General features: G+C 39.5%; 1 protein-coding gene across 20 annotated transcripts in view; it reads right to left on the bottom strand.

Annotated features, from left to right (window-relative positions):
* The window catches only part of EPB41L2 (erythrocyte membrane protein band 4.1 like 2), a 194,893-nt gene that overhangs the window by 166,571 nt on the left and 13,103 nt on the right, over positions 1–15,219 (bottom strand). The gene's annotated exons all lie outside the window — the stretch shown is intronic.

The following is a 15,219-nucleotide window of genomic DNA, read 5'->3' as shown; positions in this document are numbered from 1 at the left end:
GGAAAATGGTAAGTAAACATGCAGGATGAAAAACTGTTCAATCTGGCCCAGTCCTTTGAATACTAACCACTACACCAAGGACATGTCCCTCAGCAGTGCAGCCCTCAGACAACAGAACCTGTGTCCCCCTAATCAGAAGAAAAGGTTACGTAGTATGTAAATCCTGCACCGGGTTATCTAGTCATATGCTAGGTTATATCCAGGGCATATCACCTACTATAGGTACACGCAGATTTGCACACATATTTTTCTCTTCATTACTCTCCAAACATATATAAGTAATCAAGAGACACAAATGTTATAAATAATAATCACTTAAAGGAACATTTCTCACTCCAAAATAATCTGCACTTGTTGTATCTTGATTTCTTGTGTCTCCCATTCTCCACATGTCCTGTCAAAGTCTTGTTGCACTCCTGAATGGCCAAATTACTGAGGGCACCATCCCACTGCTCAGCTCGGCTCCAGTGCTGCGAAGTAAAGAAGGATCTAGTTCTCTCTCAAGTTCTGATCAGCTGCTCTCATCAGAGAGCAAACTTTTCAACCTTCCCTTCCATCGCTGAAACTCATTGGTGATAACACTGGAGAGAGAATGCCAGAGGGAGAAAGAAAACCTAACACCTTCCATGTTTACATGAGTATTTTCCTCCCCGGTATCTCCCTTTGGCATCTCTCTCTCTCCTTTCGGAAATTCTGGTAAGGAAATACAAAACCGTATCCCCTTATGACTTATGCCCCCCCTTTGGGGCGGGGGGCTATCCTAGGGAAGAGCATCAAGTGAACGCTATGGCCTCTATTTGCTTAGGACTGAAAAGCTGAACAGCTTAGTGTTATTTTGCAAAAATCTGAATATATCACTCCACCCCTCTCCCCACTGAGCACTGATGAAAAGACATTGTTATTAGCAAATTCCCCTAGTCAAATTCTGGAGAATGGCCTGGGTAAACAGTACATTAATCACTGTCCTTTCAAAAGCTAAATTTACATTCTACAATTTCATCCTATGGAAATAAATTTTTAAAAACATGCAGAAAGGATTAGAGCGATCACTGCTCTATTTTTAAATTGTCAAGTTAATTCCAGAAATTAAAAGGGCATTTCCCTCTATGGCATCCTGATTCACATGTCAAAAAATGACTTAGATTTTATACATTTACTTTGGAAACTTGGAGATGCGTGTCAAATTACAAACCAACTGCATAAACATTCCAGTGACATTTAACTGCTACCAAACTGCTAAACGTTGATCTTTAATAGGACACGACCGTTAGTGTCACACCACCTACAAGTCTGAACCAAGATTTGACTGTTCTGAGCCCTTTAGCCAACAGTGAAATCCTCAGGGGAGGATCTATTTTGGTTTTTCTTTTCCAGGCGGCACCCCCAAACCCAATGAGGATAACAGGTGGACTGCGGCCATCCACAAACACATGTTCTCTCTCTCTCTCTCACACACACACACACACACACACATACACACACACTATTCAGAACCATTGTTTGCAGTTCTTAAACTACTTTAACAAAAGGCTGAGGGCCCTACTAAGAAGAGTAAGGACTCAACTATCAGTGGCTCCAGATGAGAGGCTGAGAGAGAAGGGATGTTCTGGACGGCAAAGCCAACAAGAGGCAAAGGCGGCCGGAAGCACTGAGCGACTGCAGGCCCTGACCCTGTCGGCTAGGCAGTGCTGCCCCTCACAGCATGATGGGGCTCACTGACCCTCCCTGTTGTGCGGACCTCCTGGTCTCACCAATGCCTTCCCATCCCCTGGTTTTAAAGCATTTATAAGCAACTTTTGTAGCAGGTGCTCCATAAATTCCAAAACTACATCAGCAGACTTCTACTGAAAGTATTTCTCCACTGCCTAATAGCCAGAATCTCTTGTGTAACTGTCTATCTTCAAAAAGCAGAAAGTTACTGACAAGTCATTTTTATATAAGCTTTCCTTTGTATGGTAATAAGATCAAAGTAAAATATGCAGCCTCCCCTGTATATTTTAGGTCCTCAAATAGTACCTCTTTAAGATGTGCTGCATTTCTAAATAGGCAATTTCTCAAGCACTTACCTCAGTATTAAATAATTTCCTTAATCTGAATCATTTATATAACGACTCCACCAGACTCATCTTGTAAAAATGCCCTTGTCGTCAAATATAATTACATGTATTCAGCAACAGCTGCTAATAAATTAAATGACATCCTTCACCTAGAGGTGCCAAAGGCTATAACTAATTAAAAAGTTTATAAGAATGGTAGAGAATATTAAAATGTAGCACGATGTTAAATACCTACTAGGTACCAAGTAGACATCTCTCAAAATGACTGAACTGTTGGTTTAAGTACCTACAGAGCAGATTTACCCAGGGCACCTGGCTAGCTCAGTCAGTGGAACATGTGGCTCTTGATCTTGGGGTGTAAGTCTGAGCCCCATGTCGGGTATAGAGATTACTTAAAAATAGAGTTTAAAAAAAAAATAAAAGCAGATTTACCCAAATGTCCACTTAGACTAATGGACAGAAAAGTAAGCAAACAGGTATGAAAAAGAAAACGTACCAAGATTAAACAAACAGGCGTACGAAAGTAAGCTACTTAAAAGTAACAGCAATGGGCAAAAACAAAAAAATGCCATAGAAGAGACTGACTAGGTACCAAAATCACGCCAAAATAATCAGACATGCATATATTAAGTTCAACAGATCTGTGCCAAGAAGCAGATTAAGAGGACACATGCTAAATTCTAAGGACTCAAATCAGCTGACTTAATTAACTGGAAATTTTACTAATTACAAATTAAATCCAACTCTTGGCCAATGTTACACTTCAAAACTTCATAATTTCCTCACTCAATTCTTCCATTACACGAATTGACACCAAAAAAAAAGAAAATAATTTATGAACATAATAACTGAAAATTCAGTAACTGTAAACATTTATTACCAAAACAGTAAATAAATAATCCAACCCAGGAGTGACTAATTACATTCTCTAAAATGAACCATGGAAATTATGAGTGTCTTCTCCAGGACTTTGACCGTGAAGCTCTACTATGTCTTCTATCTCAGCATTTCTCCAGTGGAAGGCAGTATTTAATGAAGTATACAAATGAAAATCAGAAAAAAATTCTACTCAAGTATTCACGTTGGTAGAAGATACATTTAAATGTCATGAAGTGATTTCTTGAGAAGAGGGCATCATCAAATATGACAAAGGACACTTACTCCAAAGTGATGTGTAAAGGGGAAGAGGAAACAGGCCTATTTCAACTATATACCAAATCTTGAAAGGGCTTCAATTCTGAGAAATATGTCCCTAAAAACACGTCTGAAGACAAAACCACTAGAAGAAATGCTTACCAGATAAACCCTTGACCAAGTTTATGTATCAGTTTCCTGTGCATTACTGTATCAAAAATCACAGAAGAGGTAACAGCCTGGGGTTACAGCACAGTGACCCCTTCCTTTAAAAGGGTTTAGCCGAGGGGCACCTGGGCAGCACAGTCTGCCTCTTGATTTCGGCTCCAGTCGTGATCTCAGGGTCATGAGAGCAAGCCCCACGTCCCTCTGTCCCTCTAGCTCCCTGCTCAGCAGGGAGTCTGCTTGTCCCTCTCCCTTCCCACTATCCCCACCCCCGCCACCCACCCCCCTGCTCACACATGCTCTTTAAAATAAATAAAATCTTAAAAAAAAAAAAATAAAGGGCTTAGCGGAGTAGTTTAGAAAGCTGTGGAACAGAACAAGGGCTTCATCCTTCCTTCATGTTCTTTCAACTATAAAATACAGCCGCACTTACCTCCTACCTCCTTTCAGCTCCTGAGAACGTAAGGGGAGTAAACGAAATAACAATTTTGGTCCATTTGAACAAAGTTGCTTATACAAACCTTACTTTTTTTCTCACAAATCAAAGACTGGTTTGCACAGGTCACAGCATCACAACGGGCCAAAGTAAAAGATCATAAGTGGCACTATGTACTCTACAGAGTATTTTCAGATTCATGCTTTAATCTCAAGAACCAACGGGGCAGGCCGACCTCACCTCAGAGTATTACCGATTAGACCCACCTGCCAGGTTACTAGCCCACGGCAAGGACTCAGGTCTTGAACTTTAAGATCTAAGTTCCATTTACTACATCACTCAATGTCCCAAATCACAGAGAACTTCTATTTGTGAGAAACACACAAGATGTGTTCTTACCCACCTGTCCTGACAAAATAATAACTGTAAAGGTAACAACCTTATACATACACACCGATGCTGATTCTACTTACCTCATAATGGTGCCTCCTCATTCACGTTACCTTTAAAAATCAAGGGCTAACAACTCAAATTCAAAAACAGGCGAAGGCCTTAGACATTTCTCCAAAGGGGATATACAAATAGCCAATAAACACATGAAAAGATGCTCAACATTAGGGAAATGCAAATCAAAACCATCTTCACACACATTAGGATGGTTATTATAATTTTTTTTAAGGAAAGTAAGTGTAGGCAAAGATGTGGTGTGATTAGAATTGCTGGTGGGAATTTAAAATGGTCTAGCCACTGTGCAAAGACAGCTCGAGGGGTCCTCAAAACTTAAGAATTACTATATGACCCAGAAATTCCTCTCCTAGGCATATACCAGAAAAAACTAAAAGGAGGAACAAAACAAGTATTCATATACCAATATTCATTGCAGTATTACTCTCCATAGCCAAGAGGTAGAAACACAAATGTCCATCAACAGGTGAGCGGGTAAACAAAATGTGGTATAACATACAAGGAATATTGGTCTTAAAAAGGAATGAAATCGCCACTTGCTGTAACAAGGATAAACCTTGAAAACACTACGCCTACTGAAATAAGCCAGATACAAAAGAACAAGTATATTATGATTCCTCTTACATGAAGTATTTAGAATAGGCAAATTCAGATACAAAGCAGAATAAAGGTTATCTGGGGCTGGAGAGGAGGAACAAAGGAGGAGTTATTATTTAATAAGTACAGAGTCTATGTCTGGGATGATAAAAAAAAAGATCTGGAAATAGGAAAGTAGTTGTACAACACTGTGAATGTACTGAATTCTACTAAACTGTACACCACCAAATGGTTAAAACGGTAAGTTCTCTGTATTTTTATTTTATGTATATTTTACCACAATAAAAACAAAACTTCAGGGCTAAATCTATAGTCACCAAAAACTGAAGACATAAGCAAAGAAGCACTAAGTGTTAAAACATCCCCTGATGAATACAGTGAACCATAGAGTCAGCATGTCAACTTCTATTATAAATTGGGTTTCATACTGTTGCCAACTGACATCAGAGATCTGTTTTCCACAAGCAAACAAGAACATGACCTATGGTTTCAGAGCTGCTGGAAACAAACTATGAATTTGGTATCTGAGACCAACATACCTGGGTGGGTAGAGAGAGATGATATAATCGAACTTATGAGAAGCTAGAAATGAAGAAAATGAAGCTCAGAGTTACCTTTCCATGACCCTACAATCAGTTAATGATAAAATAATGACTAGAACAACTCAGGTCTCTTTCTCCTAAACTAGTGCCTTTTTTTTGTTTTAAAGATTTAATTTATTTATTCATGAGAGACACAAGAGAGAGAGGCAGAGGCAGGCTCCATGCAGGGAGCCCGACGTGGGACTCGATCCCAGGACTCCAGGGACGCCCTGGGCCCTAGGCAGCCACCCAGGTGCCCCCTAAACCAGTGCTTTTCTATATTCGGTTTAGTTTGACCATGTTACTTATCCCCCCTCTCAAGATATACATAGCATTCATTTTTAAAAAGCTTATTCAAATGTCCTGAAAGTTGTGTTTCAAAGATCACCCTGTAACTCTTGAATCTACCTCCCTTGAGGGGAACTGGAGAGGGCTCATTCTCATACTCCTGATCACTAAAGAATTAATAAGCTGGCACAATATCCTGTGGAGGTGATTTCAAAAGAACAAAGACTAAACTCAAATCCTAGAAAAATGGAAAATCAATATACCTAAATAGCTTAAGGGTTTCACTTTGCTACCAAGTACAAGGGACAAAAAAGTCTTCACACCTAAATGCCTGACTACAAAAGGATAATCACTGGCACCACCCACATCCGTAATCAAATGTACCTGCACAGCTTAAGCATCCCACCAGCTCGGAAGCGCCCAGTTAAGATGACAAAATCCAACACTCTATTTGAGAAAATCATCTAGAAGCTCACTTTGGTAAAAAAGACCAATCTTTTGCTAATCGCCTAGTTTAGAGAGATTCAAGAGTACTTAAAGATGACAACATACAATACAACGATGAACAAAGCCAGAAAAGACAACGAGCAACTAAAATGCTATTGCAAATTCTCACAGGTAAATAAGTGCACAAAATCTCATTATGGCCACTAAACAAAGAAAATTACGGAACTCTCCTGCCCACAACATTCCACAGAAACTTCAAACACATACCTTTGTCTTCTTCCAAGATCTAGTGCCTAGAGACTTGAGAAAAGCTTCACATATCACCTTCTACTTCCCTGATCTTCAAAATGTGGTCACAAGTGATGGTTCTCCCAAGTGCAGTCACCAAATATTTCCTGAGCTCTAGATGCTAGAGCGGATACAAAGACATCAGTGACCTATTCCCTCTCACCAAGAGCCTTATAATCCAGTGGAAAATAAAAGATGTTTATACGTTAAAAAAAAAAAAAAAAAAAACAACCTTCACAGTGTAGATGAGTTTGGCTCTGGCATCAGACCAAGCTGAGTTACAACCTCAGTCTTTTAAGACTTAGCTCTCTACACCTGTTACCTCATGGATGATGTGGACAATGCCTGTAGGGTGATTGTGAGGTCAAAATGAAACAAGCAAATGCTTGTGACTCGTGCAAAGCAAGCACTCAAAAGCCAGCAATATCCTTGTTCACTATTATTATTACAACGGAAACACCAATGCAGCCATAACACAATAAATGGCACCAAAGTGTGGAGACCAGAATAGACTCTCTTACTGAAAGTCTGACAGAAATGCTCGAGTTTAAGTTGCATCTTAAGAGAAAGGTCTTTTGAAAAGTAAACAAAGAGATCTGAGTTGTAACTCGGGTCTGAAGCTAGCTAAAATTTGTTCTGTGGCCTGGGCGGTGGAGGAATAGTGAACATTTTAGGTCTCAGTTTCCTCATCTCTCACTTGAAAAGGCTGAATTAAATTACTGCTAACATGTCCCGGAGCGAACGTCCTGTGATCTGTTGTAGAAGCCTGGTAGGCCAAGTGAAAGAACAGAATCCTAGACACGGTTTACGGAATGGCTTATAGAAATTCAGAGAAATATAGAGCTGTACAAATGACAGGGAAGGATCTTCTTGCTGGAGCGTAGGATCCAACAGGCGTCAGGGGACGAAACGGCTCACTCTGACCCCCTTCCGGTACAAGGGGCTACTAGAGGTTGACACGGAGGGCAGTAGCAGAATACAAGGGCATCTGGCCAACAGGAGAAGGGTGTGATGGAGCAGCAGAGAGCGCGGGACACTCTGAGGGGTGAAGATGAAGGAGGTAACCAACAGCCAGGGGACTGAGTGCATGGAATTCAATGACTCCGGGGTGATGAATGGGAAACAAATGGGAACTCGCCATGCACAAGATTTTCCAATCCCCAAATTCTTGCCCCAAGTCTTTGATTACTTTGAAGCACTGCTTTTAGAAAGGCCCTTTACAGTCTCCAGGTTCTCTGACAGAATCAAACTTTTATTTCTTCCAATTCTAAAATTCTAGGATTCTGATACAACTGATCTGGATTCGGGCCCAGGCTTTTCCTCCCAAAGGTCCCTGGACAATTCTAACATACAACCAGGGTTGAGGATCATCGTCTCAGGGAAGAGAAAGTAGACAGGGTACAGAGGCGCCAGGGTGGCCCAGCAGTTAGGCATCTGCCTTCGGCCCAGGATGTGACCCCGGGGTCCTGGGATCAAGTCCCATATCAGGCTCCCCACAAGGACCCTGCTTCTCCCTCTGCCTATGTCTCTGTCCCTCTCTGTGTAGAGAAAAAAATTTAAAAATAAAATTTAAAAAATATATATTTCTTGTATAAAAATAAAACATACACAAAGATACACAAAAACAGTATCAATAAAATGTATGATAGGCTACAGCTACAGGTTACATATGTTTAGGAATCAAAGGTGCATTGAGGGCAGATCTTAATTTTGGTATTTTCTTTTTATTTCTGATTTACCTGACCTCCATTTGTTTTTACTTAAGCAATTTTACCATATATATTCCCTATACAATGCCTCAAATCCTTTGTTACAGTGATGGAGAAAGGAAGTACCTCTCTAGACACACACTGGTATTTCTCCTACAAGAGACACCAAGCCTTTATGGTGTTATAGGGACAATCCAGTATAGATTTCAATTGCACTAATTCACAATTCATTAATATCATGAATGGGGAAAAAAACAAATCAGATTCTTCCAGTAGCTGTTACCATCTGGAAAATTTACAGAATGAACTTTATTACTACCTATGATGATACTCAGTTTCTACAGTTAAAGCAACTTCACATATTTTTTAAAGTCTTGGCCTTTGGGGGAAAAAAATGATGGTCTTCTTTTAGATTCTAAAAATGATCTTATGAGATTATCTTATAAACTAACCATGTCTATCCCTGAAAAGGAATACTTCTAAGTAAAATACAGTATCATCTTTCATTTACTCCAAAACTTAACTCAATGATGAATACAGAATTCCATAGTACTTCTTTCTAAGAGAAGAAATGGTTTTTCAAGACACAATATTTTGTTTTTATTAGCGTAGTATGCAGCTGTATTATTTGTACTTCTGCCCAATATTCAGTAAATGTTCAAAGTATTTAAAAACTGGTAATTTGTATGTAATACTTAACAAAAGAGGCATGTGAGAGACTACTGAGGGCATAACAATAAAACTGAACCAAATTTATTCTGGAAAAGAACATCTACTAAACTGAAAAGAATGATTGCTCAGGGGGCGACCATTCTCCACATTAAACTCTATAATGGGAAAAGTCAATTTAGAAAAGGAACATGTTTTTTAAAATGTCAGACTGTAACTTCCCAGAGGTTTCGAAGCATGACGTAAATCTTGATGTCCAAAACAGATCTTCACAAATCCAGTTATACACGTAAACTCCTGGTGAAACTTCATCTGTTTACCCAAATCAGAGGAAATAAGGGTGTCTGCACAAAGGAGGCAGCAGCTTATGGATCCAGCATTACGAGGCTGACCCTCCCCATGGGGAATGCTTAGCTGCATTACGTCGTCGGAATAAATGGCAAAGGTTAGGATACAAACCCCTTTTCGTTTCCTGAGGATGGACTTTGTAACCGTGAAATATGTTGAAACTCTTGCTTTTCCAAATTTACAGTCCTTTAACCCATGGCCCAGGAAGCAGACTATGAGAACAGGAAGAAAGTAGTAAAGATGTTGTTCATGACAAAATCTGACAGCATTCACTCGTGAAACATTTTGTTCTGGGGCACCTGGCTGGTTCGGTCTTCTAGAAGAGCACGTGACTCTTGATCTCGGGGTTATGGGTTTGAGCCACACTGGATGTAGAGATTACTTATACTTAAAAGATAGAAAATATTTGTTCCAATAAAAACCAAAGAGTAAAACAACTGTATAGATGGTAAAAAATCATAGAACATAAAATGAGAAAAAACCTTAGCGATCACTAACTTCACCCTGCTTTCCTATATGTTGATGAATTAGGACTTTGGTATCAAGGTTTCACTCTGCTCTGTGGCAATTTTCTGTAACACAGATGCTTCTTTGGGGCTATGGCTAATAAAGATTTGACCCTGTTCTCCAAAGGAAATTTTACTGCCTTTAAAGAAACACATTCCTCGCTTTCAGGGTCTGATAGGATCATGTCAAAATGACTTAGGCGCCTATTTGAAAGGGCTCCATTGGCCAAAGTTGGGACAATTTGAACAGTAAAAGAATGATTGAACTGAGTGCACCCGATTGAAATACGATGAATATATAAAAATCCACAAGCCAATAATGACACTTAAAAAAGAGAAAGACAAAAAACATGAAATGACAACACTAATGGCTTACTCTGAAATATGGTAAAAGGAAAAATTTTATCCTGTACTTCAAATAAAAATTGTATTTCACAGTAATCAAATAGCCCACATTGACGAAGGAAAGCTATTTCTCGGGACGCTTGGGTGGCTCAGTGATTGAGCATCTGCCTTTGGCTCTGGGATCGAGTCCCACATCAGGCTTCCTGCCTGAAGCCTGCTTCTCCCTCTGCCTATGTCTCTGTCTCTCATAAATAAATAAATAAAATCTTTAAAAAAAAAAAAAAGCTATTTCACACAGAAAAATTGCAAGTTTGTAAAGCTGAATGATAAAACTTGAAAATCCCATTTTAATGTACGATGTACACATACAACTGTACCCTTAAAAATGATTAAGATGTTTAATGTTATGTGTATTTGATCACAACTCTTTTTTTAAATCCCATTTTATGATCACATTGCCACCCACCAATGAGATAGTTGATTCAGGTGAGAGTCACCAATGGATACTAACATTATTTAGATGAAAGAAATGATAAGGAAATTGATGTTTATGTGGCGCCAAAGTCTCACTCCTCCCAGATTATATTATATTCTCAAGGGAAAAATATAATTTCATAATGAGAAGATCAATCATTAATCTTAGCTACAGTAATAGTGCAAAAACATGAGATGGCCCTGATAAGATGTAATAGGAAACATACAACCTGGCTATTAAATACTCCTACCAAAGATGTTTATTCTCAATTAACCGAACCTATAGCTCTAAATTTTACTTCACATTAAATAAAGAACACAGGAGACCACCCTGAATACCAGCACATGGAGACAATCTTCAGACAAAGAGTCTGAAGAAAGAGTCCAGAAGAAACAGTCTACTAGACACGGGGCCTCTCCAACAGGAGAGTGATCTCTCTCCAACAGGTCACTGACATGCAAATACAGTGAAAAGCAATGGAATGAGGATTATTTTAGATTACAAGACACTTAAGTAACAAAGCCAGTAACCAAATGCAGTATGTGCTCCTTGAGATAGGATCCTGGTTTGATAAATAGAGGATGTCACAGGAATTATTACAGAGATTTTAAATATAGACTGGATATTAAGTAGTATTTGAGAATTATTGTCAACTGATTATTATATATAAGAATACTGTTCTGGGGGCACCTGGGTGGCTCAGTCGGTGAAGCGTCTGCCTTTGGCTCTGGTCATGATCTCGGGATCCTGGGATCAAGCCCCACATCAGGCTCCCTGCTCAGTGAGGAGCCTACTTCTCCCTCACCCTCTGTGATCTCTCCTGCTCTCACTCTCTCTCTCAAGTAAATAAAAGTCTTTAAAATATATACACACATATATACGTATGTCCGTATTCTTTTTACAAATACATAATAAAGAAATTGGGGTGAGATGTCATGAGTTCCATAATTTATTGTAAATTACTTCAGAGAAAAAAAATACATGGTAAAATGTCAATAAAATGAAAAAAGTATGTAGGCAACGTCATCAACGGCTGCCAAACACGAGGCAGAGGCTTGACGGGAAATTTACAATAGACCAAGCTGACTGACGACAACACCTGAATCCACTGATCACCCTTCATCCCAAGAGCACAGCCACCATACACTGGGGGTCCTGAAGTGCAGTAGGAAATAAACAAGAACTACAACGAAGAATTCTCCAAACCATCACCACCATCAGAATCAACCTTGAATCTGATTAGGCCCTGGATCTGCCTACCAATTTAAGAGAACATTCATGTAAGAGAAACATATTAACCACTACCAAAGGGATATAATCAACAAAATCCAAAATGTGGGATATTCTAAAGAAACTGAAAGAAAAGGAGAAACTATATAGTAAGGTATTTAATAGACGTATCAGCCAAATGAAATGTAGACCTCATTTGGGTCCTGACTTGAACAAACCAACCAGAAAGATATTTATGAAACAAATGAACATATGAACACTCACAAATATTTGCTATTAAGGAAATATTAAACTTTTAGACCTGACAATGGATTTGTGGTTTTGTTTTTTTTATAAATGCGTATCTACTACAGACATATAAAAAACTATTTACAAAAAAAAAAACTATTCACAAGGACTTGCTCTAAAACCATCCAGCAAGGGGCGCCTGGGTGGCTCAGTCAGCTAAGCCTCTGCCTCGGGCTCAGGTCACAGTCTCAGGGTCCTGGGATGGAACCCCTGCCCCTGTGCCCCCCACTCCCCATTCTCCACCCCTGCTCATGTGTGCATGCACATTCTCTTTATTTATTAAATAAATAAATAAATAAAAAGCAATTTAAAAATAAAAATAAAACTAATACCATCCAGTAAGGTACAGGGTAGGGAGACAGGCGTTGGTGGCCCTTAGATGACACCAAACTGACCATGTTAATAATTAGCTACAAGATGGGTTCATGGAGACTCATTATTCTATGTTTATCATATAGGTTCCATTATAAAAAATTTTTTAAAAAGAAAGCACAGAATGAAGTCTAAGCAAAGCACCTTCACGTAACCAAAGCGTCTTCTTCACCTACTACCTAACATAACAAATACCAACTAAAGTAAGAGAAGATCTAGCAAAAGATTTACCAACACTGACAAGAGAAAGGAAAAGTACGCCTGGCCTGTGCCGCAGGACTCCCAGCCAGGGAAGACAGGAACGGGCGAGCTGGATGGCGGCAGAACCCGGACCCACCCCTTACGAGGTGGACTAAACACGACGGGGAAAGCAGGTGGGGGCACTCGGTTAATGTTACAGATCTTCTCACCTTGCTCATCTGAAGTTGGTCATGATAAAAAGTGATCACCACAGAACACACTGATTTGATTTTCCACACCTCCTGGTTGCTTGCTGATGTGCCGTCTTCCCACCCACCCTGACCCTCTACCTGCAGCTCCCAGGGGGGCGGGGGGGGGGGGCCAGCACTAGCACCAGCAGTACTGGCTTACTGGGTGGGAAATCTAACTAGCAAAACCGAAATGTTTCCACATTGTGCTAGAAAAATCCAGACTGATTTTACTGTAAAATGTCTCACTTTAACTGAAAACCTGATTTGTGGTCTGTAGAAATTACTGAGGCATCTGCTCTTTCCCTTTCTTTTTTGGAAAGGAACTAGACTAGAAACTCTTGTGTAATTTGTATTTGGATGTGGTGTTTGCAGAGGATAATAATCTTCCCAAATTTCTAAGTAGTTCCATCTGTTTTTATGGGAAATTTGGCTTAGAATGACTTGAGAAAATGAAGAACTAAGTAAGAAATCCAATCGCCTTTACAATTAGTCTTAGTATACTCTTTGAGTGGTTTTAAGAAATAACAAAAAAAATATTCACAGCAAAAAAAAATTTTTAACTGAACCTAAAGCTGATAAAAAGCGTCTATGAAACCATCAATTTACAAAATAGAGGCAGGTTAAAACTATGCCACACAGATAAAATTAGCAAAATAAAAATTGTAGGAATGATAAAAGACAATCCAATTTCTTCAAAAAAATAAATTACAAGGAAATATATAGTTTTTGGGTTTTTTTTTAATTTTTATTTATTTATGATAGTCACAGAGAGAGAGAGAGAGAGGCAGAGACACAGGCAGAGGGAGAAGCAGGCTCCATGCTCCGGGACGTGGGATTCGATCCCGGGTCTCCAGGATCGCACCCTGGGCCAAAGGCAGGCGCTAAACTGCTGCGCCACCCAGTGATCCCCTACAAGGAAATATAAAAGAGAGACAGAACCTATAAAGAGAATCACTACTCTACAATGCGTGCACCTAATCTGAATCATATTCCAAAAAACCTGAAAGAAAACAGAAACAAATTGGAAACCTGAACAGAGTGAATATTTGATGATACTAAAGATTAACTATTAATTTGTTTATGTGTAATAATAGTATTGTAATTTTTTTTCAAGAATCTTAGCTTTTAGAAATATCTATTGAGGGGTACCTTGCTGGCTCAGTTAGAGGAGTATGCGACGCCTGACCTTTGAGTCATGAGCTCGACCCCATGTTGGGTATAGAGATTACTTACAATAAAAAGTTTTAAAAAGAAAGATATATTGAATATAAGTAGATGAAACAAAAAGATGCCTAGGATTTGCTTCAAAATAATCCTGTCAGGGATGAAGTGAACAGGGATGTAGATAAAGGCTGGCTACCAGCTGATCGCTGTTAAAGTTAGGGGATGACCCTTCATGGGGAGGATCATCATACTATTCAATTTACTTTGCTACATATTTAAAACTTTCCAAATAAAGCTGCTTCGTTTAAAAAAAAATTTAAAAAGGAAATAACAAAGTTAGCTTATGAATTTTTCAAATTAACTTCTAAAAATTTTAATATCTAAAATAGAACAGTGAGACATTTTGTACCTAAAGTAGCATATTAACAAATATATTTAGAATTAGTACTTCTCATCTTGAAATCACTTTAATCACCTTAAAATTTCAGCAAGTCACAAAATGAGAATCATAAAATCTTAACACGTGGTGGCCCCAAAGTCCCACCTCCCACACGGTGAATCATCCTCCCACCTCCCAACAATTACCAGCCTCTGGCGGAGGTCCTCCAAACCCTGGGAAAGTCACTCCATTCTCTGCCCACACCAACTGTCAAAAAGTTCCTCTTCTCCCAAAAAGGAAACTCCCTTTCTCCAGATCTGGTTTACGCATGGGAAAAAGGGTTTTCCAACAGGTCACCGTCCATTTGTGAGGTGTGAAGTCAAGTTAGTGCCTTGCTGACTGGCATCTCTATCACTGAAATGATGCAAAAAAGAAAATCTCAGAGCTAAGGACAGAACCGCAGGCAACAGGGAAAAGCTGATAGAGGAAAGGAAGTCTTCAGAGAACAGGAGGAGTAGAACAGAAGCACTGCAAGGGGTCAGGGGGGAATTTCAAGACGGTCAAAAATAAAACAGGAGGGGACAGTACTCCACAGACTTGACCCCGGGGCCAGCGTTACCCGGTGAGAGGAACTTCCGGGCACTGCTGGGGCGCAAGTCAACGCGCTCCGTGCTGGGGAATACGGAGCCATCTACTACCTCTTAATACATCTTCACTCTGGAAAGAAGGCCAACACTGCTGTGTCCTAGAACTCTTTCAAGGAGCTTATAATTCAGCAGACTTAACTTTCATTTCAAAAAAATTTCATCCTATTTCAACCGGTTTTGTAGCCATCGAGACAAGCC

This window comes from Vulpes vulpes, chromosome 1 (genome assembly GCF_048418805.1).
Source record: "Vulpes vulpes isolate BD-2025 chromosome 1, VulVul3, whole genome shotgun sequence".
Lineage (NCBI taxonomy): Eukaryota > Metazoa > Chordata > Mammalia > Carnivora > Canidae > Vulpes > Vulpes vulpes.
Note: the sequence above shows the minus strand (reverse complement) of the source record. Positions and strands in the feature narration are given on the sequence as shown.